The 14,396-nt window shown below is 38.6% G+C and overlaps 1 protein-coding gene and 2 long non-coding RNA genes across 4 annotated transcripts in view; 2 read left to right on the forward strand and 1 right to left on the reverse strand.

Annotated features, from left to right (window-relative positions):
• LOC143303772 (uncharacterized) overlaps positions 1–14,396 on the reverse strand; it is a 129,549-nt gene that overhangs the window by 5,676 nt on the left and 109,477 nt on the right. Inside the window, exons 3-5 of the long non-coding RNA XR_013060400.1 lie at positions 729–1,114; positions 437–659; positions 249–384 (exon numbers count right to left, since the gene is read on the reverse strand). This is a non-coding gene — a long non-coding RNA (uncharacterized LOC143303772). The remainder of the gene's footprint in view (positions 1–248; positions 385–436; positions 660–728; positions 1,115–14,396) is intronic.
• The window catches only part of LOC117154408 (adenylate cyclase type 6), an 88,689-nt gene continuing 75,406 nt past the window's right edge, over positions 1,114–14,396 (forward strand). Inside the window, exon 1 of one of the 2 annotated variants that reach the window (XM_076625569.1) lies at positions 1,114–1,466. The gene's annotated coding sequence lies outside the window, so the exon portion shown is untranslated. The remainder of the gene's footprint in view (positions 1,467–14,396) is intronic. The other variant, XM_033329363.2, reaches the window with a different exon arrangement.
• On the forward strand, positions 8,314–9,976 carry LOC143303782 (uncharacterized). The gene is made up of 4 exons (XR_013060407.1): positions 8,314–8,402; positions 8,865–8,973; positions 9,293–9,428; positions 9,508–9,976. It is a non-coding gene; the product is annotated as an uncharacterized LOC143303782 (long non-coding RNA).

Genomic DNA, 14,396 nt, shown 5'->3' on the forward strand with positions numbered 1-14,396 from the left:
CAAGACGGACTGGTTAATCTTCAGTCGGGGGTTGCGTGTCTTCGGCTCAGGGCTGTAGGCGTGGGACGCACGTCGAGCCCTGCGCACAGTACGCGTACTGAAAGCCGCGCGGAAGCCGCGCCGGAAGGTTTAGTCTGCGCGCGACACTTGTCCGAGACGCGTCGCGCTCCTCTCCTCCAGAAAGTGTGTCCTCACAACGATTTCTTCGTAGAACCACGAGGAATATTTCAATCGAACTCTCGACAAACCTTTCTTCGTTGATCGATCATGGCTTCACACCTGCACCACGGGACACCGTGCGATAATCCTATGGTGGTCCTCTGATTCTAGGGTTGCTGGCATTCTTGAAACTTTCTGGACCGTTTCAGTGAGGAACAGAGATCTCTGTAGAGATACGGAAATAAGTTGGAGAATTGAGTTTTATTTTTCTAGTTACCTGCTGAATTTTTGCAACTTGCTGTCATCCGAAGAATCCAAGATGCAGGAAGTGAATAATTTCGTAATGATTGGCTGAGTTCCAAGAGATCCCGAGCTTCTTGCGATCCTGACAGGGGTCTCACTGTCTGGGGAAACAAAATTTGAAGCTTCTCAGTTCTGCGAATCCTTCGATCATGATTTATCCAGCCGATTCATCAAGGAAGATTCCCAGCGAAGCGCTTCTGTGAAGAAGAAGATCTGTCAAAGTATCTCTCTTCGATAGTCTTAAGATATATTCGACAAACTGTTACCTATCGATAATTAGCTGCGAAAAATTGTTGTTAGACGAGAAGATTCGTCAAAGAATCGAGTTTGAAGGGTTTAAGAGGAGTCAGACAGTGGCAGATGAGGCCAAGTCCAGGCAAATCTGTTACCAGGCTGAACATTGAGCGTCGAGGGGCCTTGGCTCGTTTAAGCTGTAATTGCCAAGCTGCTGTATGCAATTGGATCGTTTGTTCCTGTCGTGTGTCCGTGATTGATCCACATTCCTCGTCCAGATCATCGCTTTCTTCTCCGCAGGCCAGCATTCCTCACAGTTTTGGCATCCCATTTCGCCAAATGTACACTTACGCCGAATATTAACATGATCCTTCGTACCAAGCTCTGCAGAGACTCTTCAAAGGCTCCTCAAGACAAACTAAAATCAAAAGAAAACGCCTCGAAAGACCATTTTTTAGCTTCTGATCGGCTACAGCTATCGATCCTTTGAGTGAACAGGTGTGGAGGTGGAAATTACGAGGAGGATCTCGTGTGAAATCTCGGAAAGGGACTGGAGTCTGAGTTTGGGGAACGGAGCAAGCAGTTGGTGAGGTTTCGCAAGGATCTGACAAGAAGGGATAGTGATGAAGCTGGAAAAGAGCGCGGCAGATCGGATGGATCTTCGTGGAAGATTGATCAGTCAGTCTGATAAAACGGAGGAGGAATCGTTGTGAAAGGGGCCTAAGAGTGCCGGGAATCAAAAACGTGTCAAGATCGAGCATCGAGCGAAGGTAAGAATGCTCGAGTTTTATCGTCGATTAGCGTGACGATTCGTTGATCGTCCCTCGCGAGCACGCACTCGTTCTGATCGATGATTATGAGCGCCGCTGACCTGTCAGTTACGTCCATCTCTGTTTGGTCATAAAAATCGCAGTTAAAAATTCATCGACAGGAATTTACTTTAGTCGGGTCATTTTTGATCCTTCGTGACCCAGTCGCGTTTGACGTTCGTCTTGTTTCAGCCTCTTTACTTTTACACAGTTTACAAATGGATATATTTAAACCTTTGTGTTAGAGCCTAATGCAACAGCCAGTCGCTAACAAATTTCGTTTCTATTCGATCGGAGATGGAACAAAGTGCCTAGGAAATGTTAATGTGATTGGTGAAAGGACTGCGCAGATACAATTTCTTTCTTCTTATCGTTCGCACGTTTACGTGGAACGATCTAAATATTGCAACTTCGCTCGTTGGCGAATAAATACGATATTACAGAAAACTGTAACAATTTCAAACGAAAATGTCTGTTTTATCGGGTGGACATTTTTTGTTTGAAGTTACAATCAACTTATTTACAAGTATCGATTTTAGACTTTCTTTCGTCCATCATCGTAAATTCGTTCGACTTGGCTGGTTTAGAAAGAACTCGCACGAAACAAAGTTACTCATCGAAACGGTCCCTGTTATTCGACCGAATCATCGAAATTACGCGAAGAAGAAGCGAGTTTCCTTAAAATGTGGAGAACAGTCCGGTGCATGTTCTGTCGTTTCATCCGGCTCTCTAATACTTCAGCCGGTGCTCTAACCCCGTCACGATTATGTCATCGTTTCAGTTCGCCTCGTCAAAGTTACATAGACCTAGACATGGTTGCAGGGGGAAAACCCGGTTTTCGCTGCAATTGGCAGTCGGCTATTCGCGTCTGCGATCATAATGGCCCGAATAAGCAGCGGTAGAACGCGTATGCCTTCGTTCTATTATTGGCTTATGATCGACAACCATAATAACGTCCCTTTCACTACCCTAATTGGTCGATGCTCGTTAAATCCGAGACTCTGTCGTCAACCGTCAAGACAGACTGATCTGAAGCAAACAAGAGACACTGAACATCACAAGGATCACCTTCGAAAGTGTTGGGATCACTCATCTATCGTTGACAAGGAATATACTTTAATTAGAAAATTATTATTATTATTCTCTCGATGATAGTAATCGTGGCTACGTATAATAATAGAAAACGTGATTTTGGGTTTGACTCTTACGACCATTTCGAAGGTAAAATTATTTGTTTGCAGAGGTTTCGACACAGAATTGGCAATTAGTAAAAAAAAGAGAGTAAAACCGAGGATAAAAATTCACCTGTCCCAAAAATATGTCGAACAGGCTCAAACGAATTATTTTCGATTTCAAATTTACGTTACGTAGCCTGCTGTCAGCCAACATGCCGGGTATATTTTTTCTTCTTTTTTTTTCTATATTTTTCCAGTTTTCGATAACGATGATGGTCGCGACGATCGATCCGGTTAGAGGTAATCCCCGCCGCCTGCGATTCTTTTATGGCCTCCGATAATATCTGCAAGTGAATCCGAAGGAATATTAAATTTTCGTTAAAAAGATCGTATTGAACGATGTAAGTGAGACAAATTGTCGAGGACAACCGCAACGATCGCACCATTCAGCGGGCATCGGCGCGTAAAATTAAGCGAAGGAAATTCAGAAACGCGCATCGGTGTTTCGTTTCGTTCCGTGGAAACATTTTCGTGTCTCTAAGCGTTTTAAAGATGAAGCTCAGACTCGGCTGCATAGAGCATCCGCTACGCGAAATATGTATACGATATGCAGAGCGTATGCAAGATACAGCAGATATGCATAATGCAAAACGTATGGAATTGTGTTTAAAAGGAACGAAGAGCACAGAATCTACGTCTCGGTTTCATCAGAGAAAAGCGAACGAATTACGCGTTTGATCGGTAGGATACACCGACAGAAACGATTCAGTAGAGGATCCTTGTGATTGCTGTAAGCAATACATCCAGGTTTCTCTAACTATTATATACATCTAACTATACGTCATTTAATTTTGATATTTTTACTATGAAAACAATTCATATGAACAATCTTAACCGCAATGATGAATGAAAACAATTTATGAGAACTTTAATTTAAAGAAGAATGTAATACAACCGTAAGAAATAATTTAATGTTATTAAAGAAGAAAAGCAGATATTGAGATATCACTTGAAAATTAATTTCTTACGGTTGTGTTACTTTCTCCTTTGAGTTAAAGTTCATATAAATTTTTTACTATCAAAACAATTCATATGAACAATCTTAACCGCAATGACGAATGAAAACAATTTATGTGAACTTTAACTTAAAAAAGAATGTAATACAACCGTAAGAAATAATTTAATGCTATTAAAGAAGAAAACCAGATATTGAGATATCATTTGAAAATTAATTTCTTACGGTTGTATTACATTCTTTTTTATTTTAAAGTTCATATAAATTTTTTACTATGAAAACAACTCATATGAACAATCTTGACCGCAATGATAAAGAAAACACTTTATATGAACATTAACTTAAAAAAGAATGTAATACAACAGTAAGAAATAATTTAATGTTATTAAAGAAGAAAAGCAGATATTGAGATACCATTTGAAAATTAATTTCTTACGATTGTGTTACTTTCTCCTTTGAGTTAAAGTTCGTATAAATTGTTTTCTTATATCTTAATTTTAATACTACAATTAACATTGTATTGCGTTATTATAATATTCCTATTCTATGATTATAGATTATATCGTATTTGTCATATTTAAACGAGGATCCTGCCAACTTATGGTAGCGTATTGCCATAGGTATGCTGTATTGTTCGGTGTAATGCTATTCATGCACCTGTCAGTCATTAATGCCGCCCCCTTGATCCGGGTTTAATATTTAAGCCCGAAACCGAAACCTTTGTCGACCGTTTCCGGTTCGCGTGATTAGCATAATGTTGACCGCCCACGCAGAACTGCAGCTTCCTCTGTTCATTGAAATCTGTTTTCAAGAGTTTTCCACGTTACACGCTGAGGCGAATCCACTTTTACGCTTTCTTACCTTTGCGAATAAATCACCGGGCAAAAATTCTCGTCCCATTAAAATTATAGGGGATTTTTAAATAATTTCGTTACTAATGCTAACTAGACGGCGGATATTCACGCAAATTTATATTTCTATGAATTTAATCGAGCAAATAAAATTCCGTATATGAAATAGATTAAGATAGAATACTGAATATCGTCACGTGCACTTACCAAATATCGTACTTTAGACATTTCGTATGTTTTTGCGTATTACGCGTGTTCGCGTGCCTAGGCATTTTGGTATCTTTAAATTGGCCATAATAGCGTAAACATCCACAGTGTTTTTCTAGAAACAAATCTAAATTTTTGCAGGGTGTATTCAAATTATAGGGAATTTTCTAGTAATTTTGTCATTAAACAAAATTGGACTGCCGATATTCATGCAAATTTATACTTCTACGAATTTAATCGAGGAAATAGAATTGTGTATATGAAATTGTTTAATCAACTGAATATTATACTAAATATCATTCTTTAGATATTTCATATATCTTCACGTATATTATGTGCATTCTATACGTTTTTATACCTTTAAATCGTCTATAAATACCTAAGTTAATTGTAATAAATACATAACCTAAAAATTGTCTAATATGCGCAAACAATCCGCGGTGTAATCATAATGTACAGAGAATTAGATTATTCTCTTGAATACTTCGAGATTGAATTTTAAGACGCTGATATTTAGATGACCGAGTTATCCACGTGCGCGTGTGACCATAAAGAAGGCAGGGAAAAGATTAGCGTCAGACGAGTTGATTTTTACGATCGTGTCGAGATGAAAGGGATGATATCGATGTACGAGTCGTTATTCCTTTCGACACGTTGGTTTTCTCAAATCTCATCCGGATTCTTCGAGGATCAGCAGTTACCCAAGAGCTCAGCAAGCTGTCCTATTCCCTCGGATAAACGTCGTTCACTGAATTTCGATCGACTGCGAATGAAATTATAATAACTCGCAAAATTGTAACCTCTCGAGTTATATGTATGAGGAGAAAGCAGCAGCAAAAGTAATTTCTACAAGATTTTTTCAAAGGAACGCGATAACGTAGATTGAATTATAAAATCTGATTTTTCCAAATTTTCCGAAGTTTCGTAACTTTCCCCTAATTTTTGTTTCTCTATCGGAAAACTTATTCCAAATTTTCCCTACATTGGACAAACATCCCTTTGCAGTTTTATATTTGAGAAATTTTCTTTTCAATTTCCCTGTATTCCGAAAATTTTCCTTCGGAATTTTCCCTATATTTGGAGAAAACAACGACGAAAGCACCTTTCTAAAAAAAATTTCACAGAAACAATGACGAAATTCTACTAACTAAAAGTACCGAAATAAATTCCCCAGATATATTTGAGGAAATCAGTGTTAAAGCTACTTCGAAGAATCTGTCGTAAGAACAGTGATAAATTCTGAAGAAGTTTGTACAGAGTAGCAAACAATTTAATGGACCGCCTATAAACTTGCCGCATACTTTCACGGCACGACAATTTCCATAGACTTATCAAACTTTTACTAAGATTTCGCCGAGGGGAGGCTGTTTTTCAAAGTTACGTAAATATTACTAGACGATTGATCGAGACGTCGCGTGACGGTAATTTAGAAGCAGATCGGATCGGCAGTGAGTGAAGAGAACGTTTCTTGTGTCTCGGCCAGTGGAATAGGGCGGCCTTTAATCAGACGACGCGACGCTTCCTCCGCGACCATGAAGGTACCTGCGCTGGTTGTCGTTCGATCTTAATTGGCACTGGTTACGTGAACATGAATAAATAAACACGTGCTACCTGATTCCTCCTATTCTCCGCTTTTCATCACCGTCGTCCACTCTTATCGTAAAAATAACTGAAATACAACCTTCGACAAGATATACCGATAATATAGATCTTTGTCGTATCTCCAACTACTTCAAACCTAATCCATAGCTAATTTAAGTTTTGCAATGTCAAACGTTTTTTTTTTTAAATATATCAATCGGAATTCAATTTCCAGTTTTCCCGTTTCACGAATTAAATCAAACCAGGCCCGAGTCAAATTAACCCTAGTTTCTGTAATTTCTTCTTTTGAGACGACGATGAAGGATAGTTGTACTAATTGAAATGCGATACTCTTTTCTCGTGTCTCGAGCTAGCTGAAACCTAATTTAGTGTAATTACATAGATTTTAGTAAAAAGATAACTGTTGCTTTGATTATTCATTTGTTAGGTGAGAGAAATGGCATTTGTAGGGACATTTGCTAGTTACCATTCTCATCTAGGGGTCTCCAGGGAAATCACTAACTGTACAGCTAGCATGCCCAATTTTGAGGATCGTTATTTGCTATGTTGAATAGCACACGACACGAGAATTTCGATCGCCCATTTTCAGTGCTGTCAATTAATCGTACCCTTTGTGAGCCAGTGCAGGTTTGATCGATTCCACCTGCTGCTTTTCCACCGTTCCCCAATCTACTCTGCAATTAGGCTCGTTGTAACCAAACATAACAACGAGGAAATTAAACTTGTTCATTGTTAGGGGAAGGATCTAGGGACTTGTTTGTAGTCCAAGACGAGGAATATGCGGTGAACGATTTTTGAGCTGTGGAATTCTTCTTCTTAGGTCTCGAACGATAGATACCGAACGATAATCGAAGATATTTAACCACTTCGTTTGGTCCTTGGCAATCTCTTTTATAATCAAATCTCGTGTTTTGGACGCAGAGTCGTGTGTAATTGGAGGACAGCAATCAAACGAGTGTACTGCTTCGTGCAACACGAGCAGAATATTTTTATTTTTATCGTACGGGTATACAGAGAAATTCGTCGAGGAAATAGCGACACAGAAAAATAATGAATAATCTGTAACGAAACACCGAAACGCTTCGATAGGCGATGACAATCAACCCTATGCAAACAACTGCACTATTAACGTGATTATGCGAAACATTAAAGTAACGTAGCTTTAACGTAGCTCAAACAACATCATTCCGATCATAGCGAGTGAAATTTTGAAAAGATCCCTGCAAAGTTGCTCAAATCAAAATTTTCTAAACAATGACCAACATTCGAGCAATCAAAAACTCGTGAAGGGACTAGTAACATTTTTAAAAAATTCCTCATCTTCCCAAAAATTCTCAAACCAAAATCTCAATGACCAAAATCCTAAAATTCGATATTAAAAGGTCAAGAGGAATAGAAAATCGCGTCGTCTTGGATCAACGAAGACGAGGATCGAAGTGTTCAGAGGAAATTGTGGTTTCTAGTAAAATTTGCCAACCCAGACATTGGGTTGCCAGTGTTTGTCGTGGAAAATGATCAAACTAGGGACTTCGTTATACTCTATCGATTATCGTTAACCACTAGCTGAGATTTTCGTGGCGTCATTACCGACCAAAACCGCAATACCTCTGAATTCAGTGTACATACTCACGGGGGGGCCCAGGATAATTGCAGGCGTGATGACATTCGATTTGTTGCCCTACGGCAACCGGAAGTCGAGTTGCCCTTTCGACTAATTGCCATGGATTCTCTGTGATTGGAACTATAACAACGATGTATTACTACGTACATGTCGCTAAGGAATATCAATTTACGCGGTTGCATCGATCTGTTCTAATCAATTATCGATGTATTATTAGATCTATGCAAAAGTTCTAGTACTCTTTTCAAGCGTTTGTGTATAGTTACTTTTAATCGATCTAATTTCCCCTACTTTTCGCGCAATTGTTTGGTTGGTACTGATCTATCTGAAACGCCAACTTCATGATCGATTAGTGACGATCACCATAACCTCAAAAAACAGCAGCGACCACGATACAACGCTAGGAATCTACTTACGTAAAAACAAGTATGCATTTCCGTTGAAAAAAATAATGCAATTGTTTATTGCACTGCACCGTTGCACTAAAAAGAAATGAAAAAAGAACACGGTCCTACGGATGTATATTTTTCAACCATTCATCTTACTCCTTTGACATTTTTCTATAACTATATATCGGTAACGTATATCATGGAATAGCTGCGTGGGCTATCCTCTATATTATCAATAAAGGTTTTCAAATGAAAAGATTAATATGTATCGCGAATACAATATTTCCAATATTTATTGACGAACTGCATTTTCGTTGAGAATCTCTGAAATATTGGCAATATTATTCATTGCCTGAGGGCAACCTTAAAAAAGTTCAAAAGTGAATTTTTCCTCTCACTGTATCGAAACAGATTTTGTAACAACGTGTAGAGAGTTTCAGAGTTCAATTTGAAATTTTAATAAAGCTATCCAAGTTTTCCCTTGTTTTTCTTCTTCCAGGATGATGACACCGCGATAACGAGATACCTGGAACTCGATTTTGCGTCGTTTCACCCGATTGCGATAATTAGCCCAATTTCCTACAATTTTTTCATTGATCCCTGACGAGGTAATGGGAATTGTATGGTATGCTAGTCCCTGTCCTCGTTTATTACGTAATTGTGTGTCAACGATGGATGCTGTTCTGATTGCTTGATCGCATGGGCATGGGACACACTTGTTGAACACACGTTCGATACTTATCCCATAAGCCGCTTGATTTCATTTTCAACCATTTCCTTCTTACTACCGTGCCCGACATTAAACACACATATAATTACTATACTAAACGTTACAATTCTTACCATTATATTATTAGACGATTGATGTTTATCGGATGGAAAACAAATTTCTAAGCGTCTCTTTAATAAATATTTTTATCTTTGCAGATGTATCATTGTTCATAATTGTAATTCAGTATGTAAATGTGATACAACAGGAATGACAAAAACGTGGTACTACGTGTTTTTAGTACATTTACCACACACTACTTCTATTTCACTGAACGATTGCAACTTTTTAAAGGTAATCTCACGAATAAGTACTCTTCTATCTTCTTGCTAAATAAATAAATAAATAAATAAATAATGCGAGAATTTTAAAGGGATAGCTCCTTTATGCAAATGCTTCGGCAGTATAGAAAGCGGCTAGTAAATTTTTTTCTCCGAGTTTCTTGGGTTATTGTGCAACGTCGGGGCGACACGAAGGACAAATTGGAATCTCTGAATGGCCCTCGAGAACACTCGACAGCGGCTCGCCTTTGCCACTCGATATCGAAAATCCTTTTTTCTCTATTCTACTCTACCAATCGAGCCTCAGGTCCGCAGACAATTCTTCCGTTCGTCCACGGTTGTTCGCTGTTCTTTAAAACGTTTCCTCGCTATTACATCTCCCTTTTCATGGATTATTTCACGAAATAAGTAGGAGACAAATTGTTCCCGACACTCATAGACCCAGTTTGCAAGATGACCTTAAGATACTTGTTTACGAGAAAACAAATCACTGTTCCAAATATCCGAGTACTTTTATTCTTAGATTCTTAAATTTTCGATAGACGCAATATGTAGCCAAAAAGCGAGGTTAAGTATATTAAAAGAATATACAAATTTAGAAGAAAGCTGCCTACTTATTTAATCGTTTGAGGAAACTTTGACACCATCTATTCTTTAGTTTTCCGTTATTTTAATTAGTTTAATGGCACGCGGACACGAAAAATGAGGTTAGGTTACTTGACCCTTTAAAACATGGTGGTTATGCTGAAAGTTTCAGATTGCACTTTTCATGCTCGTACTATTCGAACCAGTCAAGACTTGAAATATACATGTAAGATAGACTTCGAATTTAGACATCGTGTGCTATCTAGGTTTCAATTCCAAATTTGTAAGATACGATAGTATCTGGATTTGTTTTAGGAAATAAAGATTCTAAATTGATCGATCCCCTATTCTCACAAACTATAGCTATGCAACTATACTAGATTGCAATTATGCAATATTAAATTTTACTCGCAATATTGTAACTGAAAATTCAATGATTCATAATCAACTGCCCTCATTCACAGAGAAAGCATGAGAACTGAAAAATGAGTTATCGTCAAAGATAATAATACGAGAACCATTTTCCAGACCAGGCTAATGTCTATACGCTGTAGTGCAGGTAACTGATGGACGAAAATCGATTCAAGACACGCGGCGTGCGTTAATTTTTAACGCCACTTCGTTTCCTCGTGCATAGCGCCATTTGAAAACGGATGTCGAATCGTTTCTTTATTTTAGAAGGGAGAGATTAATGCAAGACGCAGAAAATGTCAGCCAAGTATTAAGGTATCTGTAGCGCGACAATATTCCTTAAAAGTAAAGCCAAATTTATACTTCTCCAAATTTTCTCCAAAGTGTCACAGTGTAAAGTCGGCTTAAGTCTCACTGTCCACGCGGCAACGTCGCGTCGCTTCGTAAAGGCGCAAGCGTGGTCCATTAAGCCAGCTACACACTTTTCGGTAAGTCTGTCAGTTACAAAGTTACTAAACGGTCCCTACCCGCGATCGTGTGAACCTATTACATGTGCCTACTTATTCCTATGATACTTTAGCAAGAGTAACTATACCTACACGTGTTATACGACCATACGTTGAACGATGTGTACGAATAAATGTTATTTATTTTCTTTACTGTGCCTGCTCTATCCGCAGAAGTGCCAAACTCTTTTAATTCGACTACTAACTTTGAATACGACGTTTCTTTCTCTACACGATGGTAATCTTTGGATTTCAAGTTCCGCAAGCACGGTACGCCTCTGTAAATTTCTAATAATTCTTCCAAAATGCATAGCAACGAAAACGGGTCGTTGCTGTTTCGCGAACAGGTGCACGTTACTTTATAATAACCACTACACGCACGCATACTCGCTGTTAGCATCGACACATCTGATACGCGTGTATGAAGCGACGCTTCGTGGACAATGGGCTTAAAACACACTGAGACGCGAAAGTCATATTCCAGATGAAACCAAACCAAATGAAAATCTGTTGACCGTAACGTCGGTTTGCTAGCGGTCGAGACTGCGGTCAACGGTCGAAAAGGAACACGGTGGACGAGCGTTTAATTGAATTTGTAGGAACCTGCAGCAAACTATAGGATTTCGATTGCAAAATATATTACAAACCCACCTGACAAAATGAAATTGTGGATCGAAATAAGAAAAAAATGGCCTGCAAACTTCCACGTTACTACGTTACTGCTGCAAACATATCGCATTAGCCATCTTATGCATCCTCATCCAAAATTAGCATGATTTTCATTAAATTATTCTTGGAAAATGACATTGTTCCCGCTTCGATTGAACGAATAAAAATGAAAGAGATTGCCACGGGATCTGATTGTTTAGTTTTACTGTAAAATCTCAGATTTCAATCGATCCTGATCTGTGTCTGTACCTTAGGCTCGTAGCGTGAATCAGGCTTTAGTGTCGATGCAACGTGTTTCAACGTAGACAGAGTTTTGAAAATGTTCAACTTCGAAGTCGAATATCTCCATTTTGGTAAAGCAAATCTTCTTGAAAATTGAATCCTGTAAGGATAATATACTAAATAAAGTATTGTCAAGATTTCAGAGCAACTGTAAGAAAGAAAGGCTAATTTCCATTACAAATACCTTAATGCATCGTTGACAAGGCGTTAATAGAACGAGGGGGAGAATAAAAAGTGTACACACTTCGTGCATCAGGTCGACGATTCCAAGCGGAAATAAAAATAGAACTTGCTCGTTCTGTCTACTTATTTCTTCCTCTCTTATCGTTCGTTTTCTATTTCTGTGACTGTGCTCTGACACGCAGCGTAATTTTCTCGTCGTTCATTCATTCTCCACCGATACTCCACCATGTATTATTCGATACTATGAAAAATTCAAGCCATGAATTCCAAAAGCAGCACAAGTCCACTCTCGACGGTTATTGCCATGAGTTATGGATAGAACTGTTTTTGGCTGGATTATTAAGAACGCTATATCACGAGATACACACTGTACGACCAAATGCTCGCAATTAGGTTTGCTACATCTACACATTAACTGAAATTGATTACATTTTTAATTAAATGTTTAAATTGATCATACACCGATATATCACGAGTAGCCGGACGCTTTGCTCGATTTGTAGTAACAGTGTGTGAATTTGACCAAATTATACGAATCAACGATGAGTCAACAATTAAAAGCAACACTTGCTACCTTCTTATTAACCTACCTAAGTATTAAAAAACAAAGCACTAATTTATCCTCGTATTTACCGTACACAGTGTAGACGCATGTATAGTAATTTAATACACACATTTGCTGTTTAGATATCAGCGACTGTATCAACATCGTGAGTCTTCCTATTTGTTTGAAACAACCTTCTTAATCCGCCCTGTAATTGAACAGTTGAATAGTCTTCAGATAAAGAGCTAGTAAAGTAGGAAAGTACTTCTGTCAGATACGTTTTATTATTTTACTATTTAATTTTATTATATAATATTTTATTATATAATTCAATTTGTTTTATTATTATATTTCTTGCTACGTATTATTACGCATATAGTCGATTAAATTGACTTTTGAAAATCAAATTAATCGGACCTACACTTTAGCTACAGCGATCACGAAGAACCAAACCATCGTAGTTTCATTTGACCGTATGATAATTTTGAGGTTAGGATACGTCTCGTCAGAGATAAACAAGTGTCCCGTATACCTTTCAGTGACAGTGTGTTTTTTTTTAAGTAAATTCTGTCAAATTTGATAAGATTCGGCTCGGGGGAATGGCACGATGATTTCATTGGGAGAATCGATATCGTTGAGCTGGTTCGAGGGTGAAGAAGAATCGATACGATCGTTTATAGGGAATTATGTAAAACAGGGCATGGCTGTGGCATAATTGAGGAATAAATTCCATCGTTTGGCCCAATTAGCGGCAGTAAACCAACGAAAGTAACGATAACGAGTCAAGAGGACCAGCTGTTGGAATACTGGTGGCCATTTTTCACAGTGAAAAGAGAGAGGGAAAAGACCAACCATAGGAATTTCATGCAATTCTAACCTATTCATCAGAAACTTCGTTAGAATTAGTTGGAAAATTCTTTGAAAATGTTAGGTTATGTTCGTAGCTATCAGGTTGGCCAGTTGTTAGTAGTTGTACATCGACGAGTGCTCTACAGCGGGAAAATTTATCGTAGAAACAAGTCACTGGGTTCTGGGTTGCTGTTAAGCATCGACAATACAACACACGTACACAGTGGGTTCCGAAAATAACCTAACTTTTTAACACTGTCGACCGGTGTCACGTGATTTCGCTCTGCCATCTGTCGTGACCACCCAAATAGCGCGAGACGAAACGATTTAACAAATACAAAATAAATGATCCATTGAAAATGAATGGCCAGAAAATAATTACAATGTCGATTTCAGTAACTGAATGCGACAATCAAGAAATGAATTATTAAAATACCAACAGTCAGAAACCGATCCAGACAGGAAAAAAGCAATGGCGACATCAGTACGACATCCTTCGTTATGGTGGTGTCAAATTCTTATGGCGGTTATACCACTGGAAGGAAAGTTGTAACGATCAACGTCAGAGTGGATTTTGTTCACGCGTCGAAAGATCTGATTCCGTCGCGCGATAATACGATGGCCCATCACGCGGCTACCGCAAATGCTTTTCTCTCAAACGGATCAAAATGTTCCACCTCTCAACCTGTTCGCCAGATTTAGCGCAATTACTTTTTGTCTCGACGAAACGACATCGCCTGTAGACAGTCCACACACATCTTTGGGTGCAATGTCCGTCAGTGTGAACGCGCCTTAACGTGCAATCACGCTGAGTCAACCCCGTTCGATCGCTTGATCAGATTGTCGAACATTTATGGTCCATATAATAACCTTTCTAACAACGGTTCGCGTATAGAATTGACGAACAATGAGAAAGTGAAAAACTGGTCTACCAGCCCTGCAGCCTTTTACG

The sequence above is a fragment of the Bombus vancouverensis genome, chromosome 16 (genome assembly GCF_051014615.1).
Source record: "Bombus vancouverensis nearcticus chromosome 16, iyBomVanc1_principal, whole genome shotgun sequence".
Lineage (NCBI taxonomy): Eukaryota > Metazoa > Arthropoda > Insecta > Hymenoptera > Apidae > Bombus > Bombus vancouverensis.